Source organism: Psammomys obesus, unplaced genomic scaffold (genome assembly GCF_907164565.1).
Source record: "Psammomys obesus unplaced genomic scaffold, mPsaObe1.curated_primary_1811, whole genome shotgun sequence".
Taxonomy (NCBI): domain Eukaryota; kingdom Metazoa; phylum Chordata; class Mammalia; order Rodentia; family Muridae; genus Psammomys; species Psammomys obesus.
In genome coordinates, this window is record NW_026590767.1 from 4,820,260 (window position 1) to 4,834,067 (window position 13,808).

Sequence of the window (13,808 nt, forward strand, 5' to 3'; positions counted from 1 at the left end):
GGTTAAATGTTATTCAAGTTACTGGTGCCTTAAAAAAAAAAAAAAAAAAAGGAAAGGTAATAATAAAATGTGTCTGAAACCATGCAACGATGAGAAACATTTGTCGTGTTGAAAGGAAACAAAACTGCAAGTGCTCTGTTTTACGAGCGAGAACCGAGGAGCCGCTGCTATAAAAACATCTGAAGTTGTGCGGTGGTCTTGGGAGGAAGCAAGGTTTGTGAGAGTTCCATTTGAAGTCACTGCATAAGGGGCCTGCTCCGTGCAAGCTGCACAGCCATGCGTGTCTTGTCAGAAATGATTGCCAACCCGGCGCCTCAGACACGGAAGCATGGTTAATGTCCCACCACATCTTACTTGTTACTGCGGCACCGGTGTGGGCTGCCGGGCACTCCCACAAACCCTCAGAGAAAACAGAGCGCGGCGCTTCGTGAGTCGCTTCCTTCTGGAGAGTCCTCTGGCAGGCGGACCTCAAACCTGACCCGGAGAGTGGGGTGGGAAGGCCAGACAAGATGGATGGCTTCTACCAGGTGTAAAAAGGATCGAAGTAAGAAGCGTCTTATGCGGGGTCTCACGGAAGACGTTAGAGATTTCGTGCATTTGTAGACAATGGCTAAGGGAGAGTTAGCATGTATCAATTACTGTTGTCTTCAAACTCATTTTCGCAAGACAGAAAGCAAGGCAATAAAAAGTAACAATAGAGGTGCCAGGCGTAGTGGCTCACACCTTTAGGTCCCAGGGCTTAGGAGGCCTGGGAGTTCAAGACCAGCCTGGTCTAACAGAGTGAGTCCACGATAGCCAGGGCTGTTACGTAGAGAAACCCCATCTCGAAAAACAGAACAAGGAAGTAGCAATAGATAATGGCCCACTGTGTCTGCTGTGCCCAGGCCTGGTGGACCGTCCCCACGTGAGCTCAGGAAGAGCTTTAGGAAAAGATGGACCAGTTTCTGAGTGACGGTTTTACACCAGGCACGGGGTTCGGTGCTTTACCTTCGCGATTTCATTCAATCCTCTTGGAAAATAAAATGTGGTGTCCATTTTATAGACGGGAAAGCCATGCTTCAGGGAAAATAGTGGAGCGTACAAAGTCACGTGATGTATTCCCAGCCTGTTAGTTAATTTTTGCAGACAGAGCTGTGACAAAACACCTGACCGGAGCGACTTGGGAAGGGAGAGTTTATGTTGGCTCACAGCTGAGGGTGACGGGTGACGGCGGGGAAAGGCCTGCTTGGTGGCAGGCGCTCCAGGCAGCTGGCCGAGAGATGAACGCCGGTGCTCAGCTTCCTCTTGCCCCTTTCATGCAGCCTGGGACTCCAGCCAAAGGGGAAGGGCTGTCCACATTTGGGGTGGCACTTTCCACCCCAATTACCCTAAATCTAGAAACGCCCTCACAGCCACGCCCAGAGATTTATCTCTCAGGTATTTCTAGATCCCGGTAAATTGACCATCAGCGTTAGCCACCGCACTGAAAACCTTAGCCACTGCTGAAGTACTGTTTTTGGCTCTGCAGCTCCAAAGTGGTCCAGAGGAAATTGCAAGGGAGCCAGACTTTGAGTTTCATTTTTTTGTGTGTCATGGCTGTGCTAACCCTGTTCCAGAGCCAGCTACCCTGATGAGCCCCAGGGTCAGTACAGAATGCACACAGTATGCAGGAAGTACCCCCCCCCACCGCCTCCCAGAGCGAGGCTCTCTGAGGTCTCTAAGAAACATTTTGAGAAAACAATTTGTAACCAGAAAAACCTCAAGTTCTGAGAAGCCTGAACCCTCCTCTTCAGAGAACTGGAAGCAAAGACTTGGAATTACCCAACAAATTAAGTTCATTTTAATATCAGAATGCAATTGGGAGAGAGGGTCTGGGGTGAAAGAAAAATACTGTAATTGCTTCTTTTTTCCAGACTCACATATTGCTTTGTTCATTATGAAATAACGAAGCATTATTTGATCCCATTATTCTGTAAATGAGATTGAAGAAATGGTACATCTGCATTCATGCGGTGACACAGCGTTGGGAAATGTTTATCCCACCAACATTTAAAAATAGCAGTTCCATCTTTTGTGGTAATGAACTTGTAGGTGTTTTTATTGTAAAAATGTATTTTATAATACACACAAATATGGCATAGTTAGATTCAATGCTGGGGGATGCTCTTGTGGAGGCTTTCCTCTATACTTGCGTTTTTTGTTTTTGTTTTTGTTTTTGTTTTTGTTTTTGTTTTTTTTTTTGCAATAGGGTTTTGTTTCTTTAAAGCCTGTCTGTTGGTAGTGATGGATGGGACACAAAATCCACTGGCAATTTTTTTTTTTTTTTTTTTTTTCAGTGAGACAGAGGTTAAGTTTCTGGAACCATTTAGCATGTACACCTGCCCTCTTGTGGCACACATCTGCACGTTCACTGTTTTTAAGACCAAGACAAGAGTTATCCTAAGCACAGATGCTTGCCCCAAATGATCCATACTACGTAGCTCCTCTGCTGGGTGTGAAATCCCTCAAGGTGCTCACATTTGGCAAAATTCCTTTATTGGTGTGCCACCGTTCACTGTCCTGTATGGATTAGGGCCTTGTAACAAGTTACCTCAAAACCTAATGCTACAAAACAATCATTCTCTGAGTGAGAAAGTAAAACAGGAGATAGTTTATTTGGGGCCTCAGGGAGAAGATTCAGAGCCAGGGTTTTGATATACCTGTAGCCTCATTTTCTTGCTTGGTGTACATGGACTAGGTCAGAATGGGTTTAGTTGGCTTCCATAGAGGGTGGGAGACTGTTCCATCTCTCAGCCATTTTATTTCTGGAGAAAATTATACGCCCAGCTGTCTCTCTTTCTACTTGATCTCTGCAGATGGACAGTTTCCTAAACATTGTTCTCTGAAAAGAAGTCAACAGATGAAGAGACTTAACTCGTGTACAGGTGTGCATGGGTGTGAAGTTCAAGAGTCAACCTCTGACATCATTCCTCAGGCTCTATTCACCATTTTTTTTTTATTTGAATAGAGTCTCACTGAACCCAGAGCTCACCAATTTAGCTAGGTTGGCCAGCCAGTGAGCCACTGATGCAAAGCATTTTGGAGGTGCTAGGAATCCAAATTCTGATCTCCGTGCATGCAAGCACTTTACTGTCCAAGCTATCTCCCAACCCAGGAATCCTTTTTCATTAGTGACAGAAGCTTTGCACATCAACAGGAGTCAATCATTCTGCGGATTAGAGCCAAGGAATCCCAGATACTTCATTGAAGACCTCAGGTTTTTGCTTGTTTCTGGTTTGGGGGTTTGGGTTTTGGTTTTTTGAGACAGGGTTTTTCTTCGTAGCCTTGGCTGTCCTGGAGTTGCTTTGTAGACCAGGCTGACCTTGAACTCGCAGCAATCCGACTGCCTCTGCCCCCCTGAGTGCCAGGATTAAAGGAGAGTGGTTGAAGATCTCAGGTTTTAAATAATTTGATTAACAGTGGAAGCCCAGAAGGAGGCTTTTGTTCTGAGTAACAGTGTGTATTAAATAACTGACTAATTGTTTCATCGATTGGATTTTTTTTTTTAAAGTTGTGAAATCATTGTAAAAACCAAAAATGTGGAACACAAGACAGTAGGTCTCCTGCAGTCCTTCCAGGCGCTTTAGGTCTGGGATGGTTACACACTTGCCATCTTCCCCACAGGAAGGTGGTCTTTTAGTTGTAAACAGGGTGCTTCCTAAGTGTGCCTTGCAGTCTGCTTCTTTTCACTTAACATTATCGGATTATTATTATTATTTTTAACGAGCAGTGAAATTTGATCTGTGAGGCCAGTCATGAGCTGTTTCGAAAGAAGACCATGGTCGCAAAGTGAGGCCTTTCTAAACCCCGTGGTCTTTGGGGAATCAGGAAATTAAACTTTGTACTTACTGGTCTTTGACCTTCTCATAAACGGACACAATTCTACCTTGTTTGAGCGTACTATAAAAGCAGACACTGGTCAGGGAACAAAGATGCCATAAAGCAATTAGGAACTAGGTGGGGGCAGGGCAGAAGTTTATGAGGGGGTAGTGTTGTTAGTGGGCCTTTCCATCCGTGTGTGTGTGTGTGTGTGTGTGTGTGTGTGTGTGTGTGTTTGCGTGTTTGCTCGCTCTTGGAGTATGTAAACTACCCTACCTGTTTTTCATTTGGAATTGTCCGGATGTTAAAAACAAGCAACTGATCTTTTCACAGTCATTTAGGAGAAAGAATAAAGAAAGTCTGCCACTAAGTGATTTTTTTTTTTTTTAAACCTTGGCTTTCTGAGTCTGATTATCTTGTGGAGTCCTCACGTGCTCACAGCTTCTCATGTAAAGTAAGACTGTTAGAAATCCAGGCAAAGCCCATTTTCAGCTTTGCAGGCTCCCTCTTTGGCACGGGTCATTGAAGGGACTCTGACCTTTTTTTTTGCTTCTGTGAATTCTGTGACATTCCAGACAGGGTGTGTTCTGGCAATTTCCACAGCAAACCCACTCAGGTCGTTGGTCTTACCCTCGGTCCTGAGGTAGGAGTGTGTGAGCTCCAGACACTGTGCCTTCTAAAATGTGTTTCTTTATATGCTTAGTTGAGAGCAAATGTGTTTTCTTCTCTACCTGTGATCACAGCTATTAAACAAATAACTGATGGGAATCTATCGTCAGAGGAACACAGCCCAAGTGAAAAACTGTCATCTTTGCAGACGTGCCTTTACTTACTGCCGGGGCTTTGACTAGCAAAGCGCTGCTTGCTGAGCTGGATTACACTCATGTTATTAAAAAACAAAACCCAGCAGGTTAAAAATGCACAGGTCTTCAGGTTTGGGTTTAATGATCAGCTGCTCTGAAAATACTCACCTATTCATTGGAGCAATGAGTTGTTACTGGGGCCAGAGAAAGACAGCGCGCTAAGCTGAGCTCTGTGACTAGCTGGAGACAGAATGTTTGGAAGGAACCTACCCCTCTACACACTGGAAGTCTTGGAGGAAAACAAATCCTATATACACACCTAATGTCACAGTGCCATGCTCAGGTCTGTGAGGGGTTCTGAGGAAGAATTCACATTATCTGTGAACGAAATGACAGTTTTCTCTTAGCAAGGCAGGAAGAGGAGCCATAGTCATGTAGGAATATGGGGACCTGTGTGAAAATTTTAGCAGCAAAGAGTCTTGGCAAGTGTGCACCACTCCATTGTTCCACCTATGAAGTGGCATGTCATTGAGAGATCAGGCTGAGGCCTCACTGATATGTATGTGTTTGTATACATGGACATGCATGTTCATGTGTATGTGGGTACACAAGTATGTAGGACAGAGGACAACCTCAAGTGCTGTTACTCAAATGCTATCCACCTCTTTTAAGGAAGAGTCTCTCATTGGCCTGGAGCTTGCTGGTTATCCTAGGCTAGATAACTAGCAATAGTCAGGGACTCACTTGTCTCTTCCTCCTTCTCCTCCTCTTCCTCTTCCTTTTCTTCCTCCTCCTTCTCTTTTTTCTCTTCCTCCTCCTCTTCCTCCTTTTTCTCCTCTTCTTCCAACTCAGCACAAGGATTCCAAGTGTACACCACACCTTGCTTTTTTTATGTAGGTTTTGGGAATTAAATTCATGTTCCTTGGCTTGCACAGCAAACATTTTACCAACTGAGCCATATCCTCAGCCCAGACCTCTTGATTATTGTCCATTTTTATCTTGTTCGGCTAGGGATTAAGCCTCTTGCATGCTGGGCAAGTGCTCTGTCAATGAGCTACATCTCTAATCCATTCCTAGGTATAGAACTTAAAGCCTGAATCTAGCGCTTTGAAAAATGTTCCAGATGTATTTTCTCATATAGTCCTTAATACTAACAGGTAAGTCCTCTAAATAACCAAGACTTAGAAGCTTGTTCACCATCACAAAGGTAGAAGAAGAACGGTGGGAATCAGAGCTTCGCTCCCCACCCAGTGAGCTAACAGCAGCCTTCACCACAGTCCCGGACACATATATTCTAGAATGCTCTTTCAGTCATCCTCTGCAACAATGCAAGTGTTGTATGCTGTGTCAGCAGTGCGGCAGGAAGGGGAGGGCAGAGTCTCTGGGCCTGAGGATGCTGGTGCTGTCTTGGTGTCCCCACACCTCCTGAACCAATCTTGTTCTCTGGGCATCCATGGTCAACACCCTTGTCATGCCCTCATCGTTTCCAGGCTAGGAGAGTCTACCTGCAGCTTGAACTTCTGGGGCTCTTCTGATGATTGCTGACTATACTGTACAGAGTCTCTAAAGGGAATGACCAAGCAATATTCAATTTTGGTGTCTACACAGAATTTCCAAACCAGTTCACACATAAGACTTCTAGATTCTGCATTCCGGCTCTGTAAGTGCTGCTCATACTGTGACCCATCATACCTGCCCCTCTCCTTTCCCTCCAGGCATATCCCTCTCACCTACTTCTAGCATCTACAAAAGCTCTGGTACGTTTCTCATGTGTTAAGAACACTTAGCATGAGATCTTCCCTCTTAACTTTTAAGTGTATGAAGTACAGCAGCATTGGCTACAGGCACCGTGTTGCCTGCACAGAATGTCTCCGGAGCTCACCTCACTTAACCCAAATTTCTGCCCTGTGGATGACTAACTCCTTATTCCCTCCCTCCGTAGCCCATGGTGACCACGAGTCTAGCCTTTGGCTTAATGAATTTGACTCTTTTAAATATGTGGAAGCATCTAAAGTTTCTGTGTCTACCTTATTTCACTTAGCACATGTCCTCACATGCAAGTCACCACAGCGCCTTCCTCTCTGAGGCTGTACAGTGTGGTATCTACCCACAGGTCACCACAGCTACCTACTCAGTTGCTGTTTAGGCAGCTTACGGGTCCCTAATTTCTAATGCTGCCGAAAGCATTAGAGTACAGATGGAGGGAGGGGTTGGTTTGGGTTTTGGTTTGTGGTGTTTGTTTGTTTGTTTGTTTGAGATCTTGATTTTTTTTTTTATCTTGTTTTCCCACCAGTCCTGGCTGGCCCTTGGGTCAAGTGAGGAGCTTTCTATAAAAGCTGAGGTATCCCCACCTCCAGATGCCTTACCGAGGCTGGTCTAGTGGGAACCAGGCACTAATGGATGCTAACTGGGCTCCCCAGGAAATCTGAAGAACAATCAGCTTATAGGTCTTAGCCCCTCTGTCCCCACCCCCCCGTCCCTCCCACACACACACACTTGGAACTGGAGAGATGGCTCAATGGTTAAGAGCACTCACTGCTTTTCCAGAGGACTTAAGTTCGTTTCCCAGCACCCACACCAGGCAACTCACAACTGCTTATAACTCCATCTCCAAAGGGCCTGAGGTCCTCTCTACAGGCCTCCTTGGGTACCCACATACAGACCTACCCGTACATATAAGTAAAAATAACTCTTAAGAAAATTAACCTTGCCTCCAGCCGCATGTCGCTCTCATCTCCATTGCCATTTACCTTCTGGGGAGTTTTTGTCATTTTCCCCTGCCCCTTTATTGACCTGCCAAGCCTGGCTAAGATCCCAGAGGACCTCAAACCCTCTACCAATACAGACCCACTGCTGGTGGGCCTCCTCCAGCCTCATCCAGGTTCCCCCTGAGGTACCTTCCACCTCCTTTCAGCAAAACATCATCGTCATCTCTGCAGGTCTCTCCTACCTCCCTCCTGTCTCTTAGCATCTTTATCATCTCGCCCCAGCCCCACCCCCATGCTGTCGTGGTTTGCGTGAGAACAGCTGGTCCTGCAGCATCCTCAGGAAGCAGAGAGGTGGATGCTGATGTTCAGCTTTCTCTCTTCGTTTTGGTCTGGAGCCCCACAGCCCAGGAGATGGTGCCACCTACATTCAGATCTGAAAACACCTTCCGTGACAGAAGCAAAGATGTGTCCCTGCTCATTCTAAACCGTCAAGTAGACAGGGAAGATTAGCCATCAAAGCCACCACACTCAGCTGTATGCCAGACACTCCCTCAGCTTCCTTAAGGTGCATCGAACTGAGCTCACCTGAGCCCCCCACCCGCTGCCCTTACTGGCCCTCCAGTTTGCTTCATTCAAGCAGGGGCCATGAGCTGCCAGAATCGCCCAAGACCAAATGCTTTGCGTTCCTGACTGTAAGGTGGCAAGCCAGTAGACCTCATTTTGTCTGCTGAATAATTCCATTATCCCTCTCTATTACGCTATTAATTCTTCATTTTACCTATCATTAGGCTTTCAGTAAATAAATAAATGAAGCCAACACAACTGCTTATATCCATAAGTAATCAAAATGTATTTAGTGCCTTAGTAAGTAGCTTGTTTTTCTAATTTTCCTTTAATTAGCAGAGAAAGAATTAAAATCAATTCCTTATCCAGCAGATTAAAAAATTAAACTCAGCTTTCTCCCTCATACATATCCAAATTTAAGCATACGTAAGAAACACAAATTCATAATCATTCTTTAATATAATATGTATCCAATATTAAATGCATTGCTATGACATTTATCTTCTCTCCCTGATCACAGCTTAATAAGATTATAATTATGACCTTTCAAAGCATCCTCGCCTGATCCACACTGACATGGCATCCTTACGCTTCAAACCTTGGCTCTTCCTAGGGGCAGATACATCTCCTTGACAGGTCATCTGGCCTGCATACAAAGCAAGGACGAGGGCTGTGACTGCTCACCCTTGCAGTGCAGAGGCCAGAGCAGTGCTAAACTCAAGTAAGGGCTCAAAATGGTATCACCAATCCCACCCCTAACCAAGAAGCTATTTGCTGTTGATAGGAGCAACCGCACTCACCACTCACATTGAGCCCATCTGCTTGCAGGCTCATCCATGATGCCTATGACAGAAACAGCCTTCTCTGGGGGATAACACGGTTATCCCGTGGCTGGGAAAGAAACCACCGTCATGTGGTGTGACAGTCTTCTGATGGCTAGAACCTTTCTGAGATCCTATGACTGGCAGCAGCTGGGAGTGGAGTACCCAGCCCTCCTCCAGCAAATATTGATGAGGTTCCAAAAGAGCCGCAGGGAGTTCCCCGGGTACCCCCAAAGGAGACACATTCCTGGTCCCAGCTGGTGCAGGCCTGTGATGAAAGCGCTTGGAGGTTAAAAATTCAGTGTCATCCTCGGGTACACAGCAAGTCTGAGGGCAGCCTGGGCTACGTGAGACCCACTCTGTTATGAAACAAACCCCCAAACAAGATAGTTTACAGCATCAAATATCTAGAAACTTCTTAGTCTTGTTTTTAATCTATTTTTACTTCCTGCGTGCTGGTGGTCCACCTGCCTGTGTGTCTGTGTGAAGCTGTTGGGTCCTCTGGAACCGGAGTGACAGTTATGAGCTGCCCTGCGAGTGCTGGGAATTGAACCTAGGTCCTCTAGGAGAGCCGCCAGGGCTCTTAACCATTGAGGTTATCTACCCAATCCAAATTCTCAGTCTTTTAAGGAAGAATTTGGCTTGCTGGAGCATATCAACCAAGAGTTGGTTATCTTTGACCAGTGAAGACGGGCCCCGGAAAAGCAGATGCTGTTTGCCACTGAGTGTGAGCATTGCCCTTTATCACTCGCAAACCCACCATGTACTAGGCCTCCTCCCAAAGGCCCATTCCCTTTGAGAGCCACCATATAGCCGTGCCACATGTATAAATGCTCATGTGTTTAATCAGCTGCTGACTACTTAAAACTTGTTATTTAAATATTTTTCATACGACATATTTTGATCACATTTTCCCTCCCTCAACTCCTCTAGGTCCGTCTCATCCCACCTACCTAACGTCATGCTCTCTCTCAAAGAAAAACAGGGAAAACATTACAAAAAAAAAAAAAAAAAAAGGAAATCAAAACAGACAACATTTAAAAAATAGACAAAAAAAAAAAAAAAGCCGAAACAAAACAACACAGACGCATATACAAACATAAAGCCCTTTTGTGTTGGTCTGGGGCATGGGGCCCGCATTGGAGAAAACTGGTTTCCCTTTTTTAGGGAAACTTTAGATAGCTGTAAATTATCTTGTTCTGGGGCTTGTTTGATGACAGAGTGGGTCTCCTGTAGCCCAGGCTGCCCTCAGACTTGCTATGAACCCGAGGGTGACATTAATTTCTAACCTCCAAGCACTATCATCACAGGCCTGCACCACCATGGCCAGCTAGTCCTTAGAAGACCAGGAATGTGTCTCCTGTGTGGGTATCTGGGGAACTTCCTTCAGCTCTTTTGGAACCTCATCAATATTTGCTGGAGGAGGGCTGGGCATTCCACTCCCAGCTGCTGCTAGTCATAGGATCTCAGAGAAAGGTTCTAGTCATCAGAAGACTGTCACACCACATGATGGTGGTTTCTTTCCCAGCCACGGGATAACCGTGTTATCCCCCAGAGAAGGCTGTTTCTGTCATAGGCATCATGGATGAGCCTGCAAGCAGATGGGTTCAATGAGAGTGGTGAGTGGGGTTGTCTTCCCATTTGAAAGTAGGATTGTCCCTCCTGGATGATGCTGGTGCTGCAAGATCCATGCCTTGAAAGAGCAGAGGTCATGACCCTTTCTTTCACTGGCACCTATTTGAGCTTGAGGAGGAGAAGGGACAATGACAGGATCCACACTTTTGAAACTGTGCTACCTGACTTGGGAGCTTGCAGGTCTGTTTGACTTTGATTAGGAAACAGAATGATAAGGTGATTCCTGTTCCCGGGCAGAAATGGCACTCCACAGTTGATTCAGCGCTTTCAGACAGGCGTGATGAAGCCTGTGAGTTAGTCCCGTTTATTTGGTGAGTCAGGCTCTGGAAGGGCCTGATTTGTTGTTTAATATTTTGGGGGGATTATTTTGGTATGTTGAGAGCATGTTTGCTGAAATACAGGGTGTTAAACAAGATGTTTTCATTTGTTTTGATGGGTTCTTGTGAAGGCACTACTCCGCATTTCACACTTACCCGGCACTTTCTATCCTCAACCAGCACCAGGATGAACACAGCGACTACCCTGTGTGTTTGTCAAGTGTGGGTCTGTTTCAAACAGAGAAAGGCAGAGCCGGGAAGGACCTGCAAGCCTCAGAGCTCACAGCAGAGCTGGAAGGGGTCTTCCTAAACCCTCAGCTCCCACTGCCAGGTTCCAACCAGAGATGATGGGCAGCCTCCGAGAGACCAAAGGAATAAATTGATTATTCTCGCTTGTTATATGATGTTCGTAGGGTGTTACCATAACAGCGCAGATCCTTCCCTGAACTCAGCAGAACATATGGGAGGCCTATTTTTAGCTTACCATTCCTCCCCAACACCCATCTCTCTCCCTAGAAGTCCTCAATATGAGCCCATTATGTAGGAGGGGGTGGAGGGAGGAGTTGAACTGGGTGAATGTCTACTCATCCTGACCCTTGAGGCAGTGATTGCATGTCTTATACTTGTGACTGGGGTTAATCCGCATGGGAAGATTATCCCTAGAACACTATCCTATGAGCCTTAGTAGGAGACACGAAGCATGACCACACGGCAAAAGAAGGCCTTTGGCCAAAGGAAGCCCCAAGATGCTCTGAATAAGAAATCACTAATCAGGGGCTGGGATGTCCTTGAGCACAAACGTGAAGACCTAAGTTTAAATCCCGAAAGCTAAAAAGTTAAAAAAAAAAAAAAGCTGGGCATGGCAGAGTTCTTCTGTAACAGCAACACTGTGGAGTCAGACAAAGACAACCAACAGGTCCCTAGAGCTCAGTGGCCAATCAGCCACAAGGCAGAGATCCATAGAGGAAAAACACCTCAAGGCTCAAGGGAACCTCTGGCCTTCTGGGTTGTGGCCTCCACACGCATGCTCACACATGTGCACAGACCTATCTGAGCATGTGCACACACACCCCAGAGACACATGCAAGTTCAAGTGTGTGCAATGCACCCACATGGCATGTATGCATGCCCATTTGAACATGTACAAACACCACACCCACAGAAACATGCATTCGAAAAAGGAAATCAGAAAAATGATCTTTACAACATAATCATAAATGTCAAAGTGAACCAAAAAAAAGATTGTGTGCCTTTGTTCAAAAGCGGAAAGCATTTAAGAGTGCATTCCATGTAGAAAACCACCACTCTGTCCCCTTGTCTGTGCTGTCCAAGGATCTCCAGACCCTATTGTTGCACATATGAGACTCGTTAGTCACACATATGCCTGCTACATGCACCAGAAATGATGAGAGCTTCCTGGGATTGCTCTAGAACAAGAACCAGCATTGCTCCAGAATGGGATTCCTGAGCCATCGGTTGCTTTTTAAGTGCCTAAGTGATTTCTAGCGTGGCACAGGTCCAAGGCTGATTCATTAAGATGGAAGAAATCTGTAAACACCTGCATGTAATTGATTAGTGAGCCGGCATTTCTGTGGCAGACTGCTTGTTTATTTCTCCATTCAAAATGACCTACTAAAGCCAAAAGCCAGCTACAGCAACTCACTAGTGCGGTGCCAATTTCTGGAAGATTTTTATTTTCATAAAGTGAATTGTGTTTGGAGCCCTAAGTCCCACCCTCCGTTAAAGTCCAGGATCCTCTCGGTCTTGGTTCACTGCAGGATTGTGAGTAATTAAATGATGCTGTTTTACACAGGAGACAATTCAGTGAGGAAAGACTAGCTTTCAGGAGAGTTTCCATAGATGTCAAATACACCCCTCCCCCCCCCCACTCACCAAACACCACAGAATTGCAGATTTGGTTCTAATGTGCATGTATGTGTGTGCACAGGTATGAGTGTGGGTGTTAGACTTAGACTGGGGAGTTGAGTATAGTGCCCAAGATTTTCAAGCATCCATGACTGTGTCTGAGTCAGATGAGTGGCCCAAGAAGCAGGACATCAAAGGAAGCTCTGGTGTCCCTGCCATGTTCAATTCAATAAGCAGCAGCCAAGCCAGACAGCCCTCTTGAAACTGGGAACCAGGGGTCTACCTGCAAGATACTCTCAGCAAAGAAACTGCCACATACCCACTCATGGTACCTAAGATGGGGTCTGCTAGTCCTTTCGTTTCTTTGAGCCCATTTGTAAGGTGCTGTTTTGTGACCATGAAAGGGCCTTAGCCTGCATTTTCTACAGAGTGGGAGGCAATGTGTAGGTAGCCAGAGGTGGCCAACGCCAGTGCAGCATTCAGTTACACTTGACCCATACGTAAGAAAGTTCCTTCATTTTCTATTCTTAGCCTGTTGAGTTCAAGGAGAATGTCTCTCCAATCTCATGATACACAGCTAACATTACTTTCATGACAAGAGTGACCGGTTTTCTAAGGCAAAGATGTAGACAGAGCCCAGGTCAGGTGTGCTGCAAATGTGTGAGCTAGGGTTCTGGCATGAATGTAGTAAATTTGAGGAGATGTTGGACCAAGAACATGTGGTGAGTTACTTATGGAGGTCCTCTGCCATGCCTGGTCCCCATCATTCTCTCTGCTAAGCACTGAAATGGATCAAAATCATTGTTGAGGTACATGAAATGATAAGTAGGTACTTGGATTGGGGGTCAGAGCAGTATCCCAGGAAGGTATCGGTAGATAAATAAAGAGCTCTTTCTCCGTGTGGTTACTAGTAGCCATACCAGAACCATTCCTCCTGTCTCTTACCACTGACCCCTGCACTCAGACAGTTAGTGTGAGAACATGCACACAGCTTACAACGATCCTGAAAAGCTATGAACATAAAACAAGAGTCAAAATATGTGTGCTGTCCTTGAGAAAACACAATGAGAGGAGGGAAGAAAGAAAACATTAGTCATTAAAGTTAGTATCAGGCAGCATTAAACACTGCACCCATACATCCAAGCCGGAGAGAGAAACTGTCTTGGCAAACAAAGTGGAGCGCCATCAGGGAAGGCTTCTGGCGTGAACTTCTGTGGCCTCACAAATTCACATGCTGCCCAATACATACACACATGC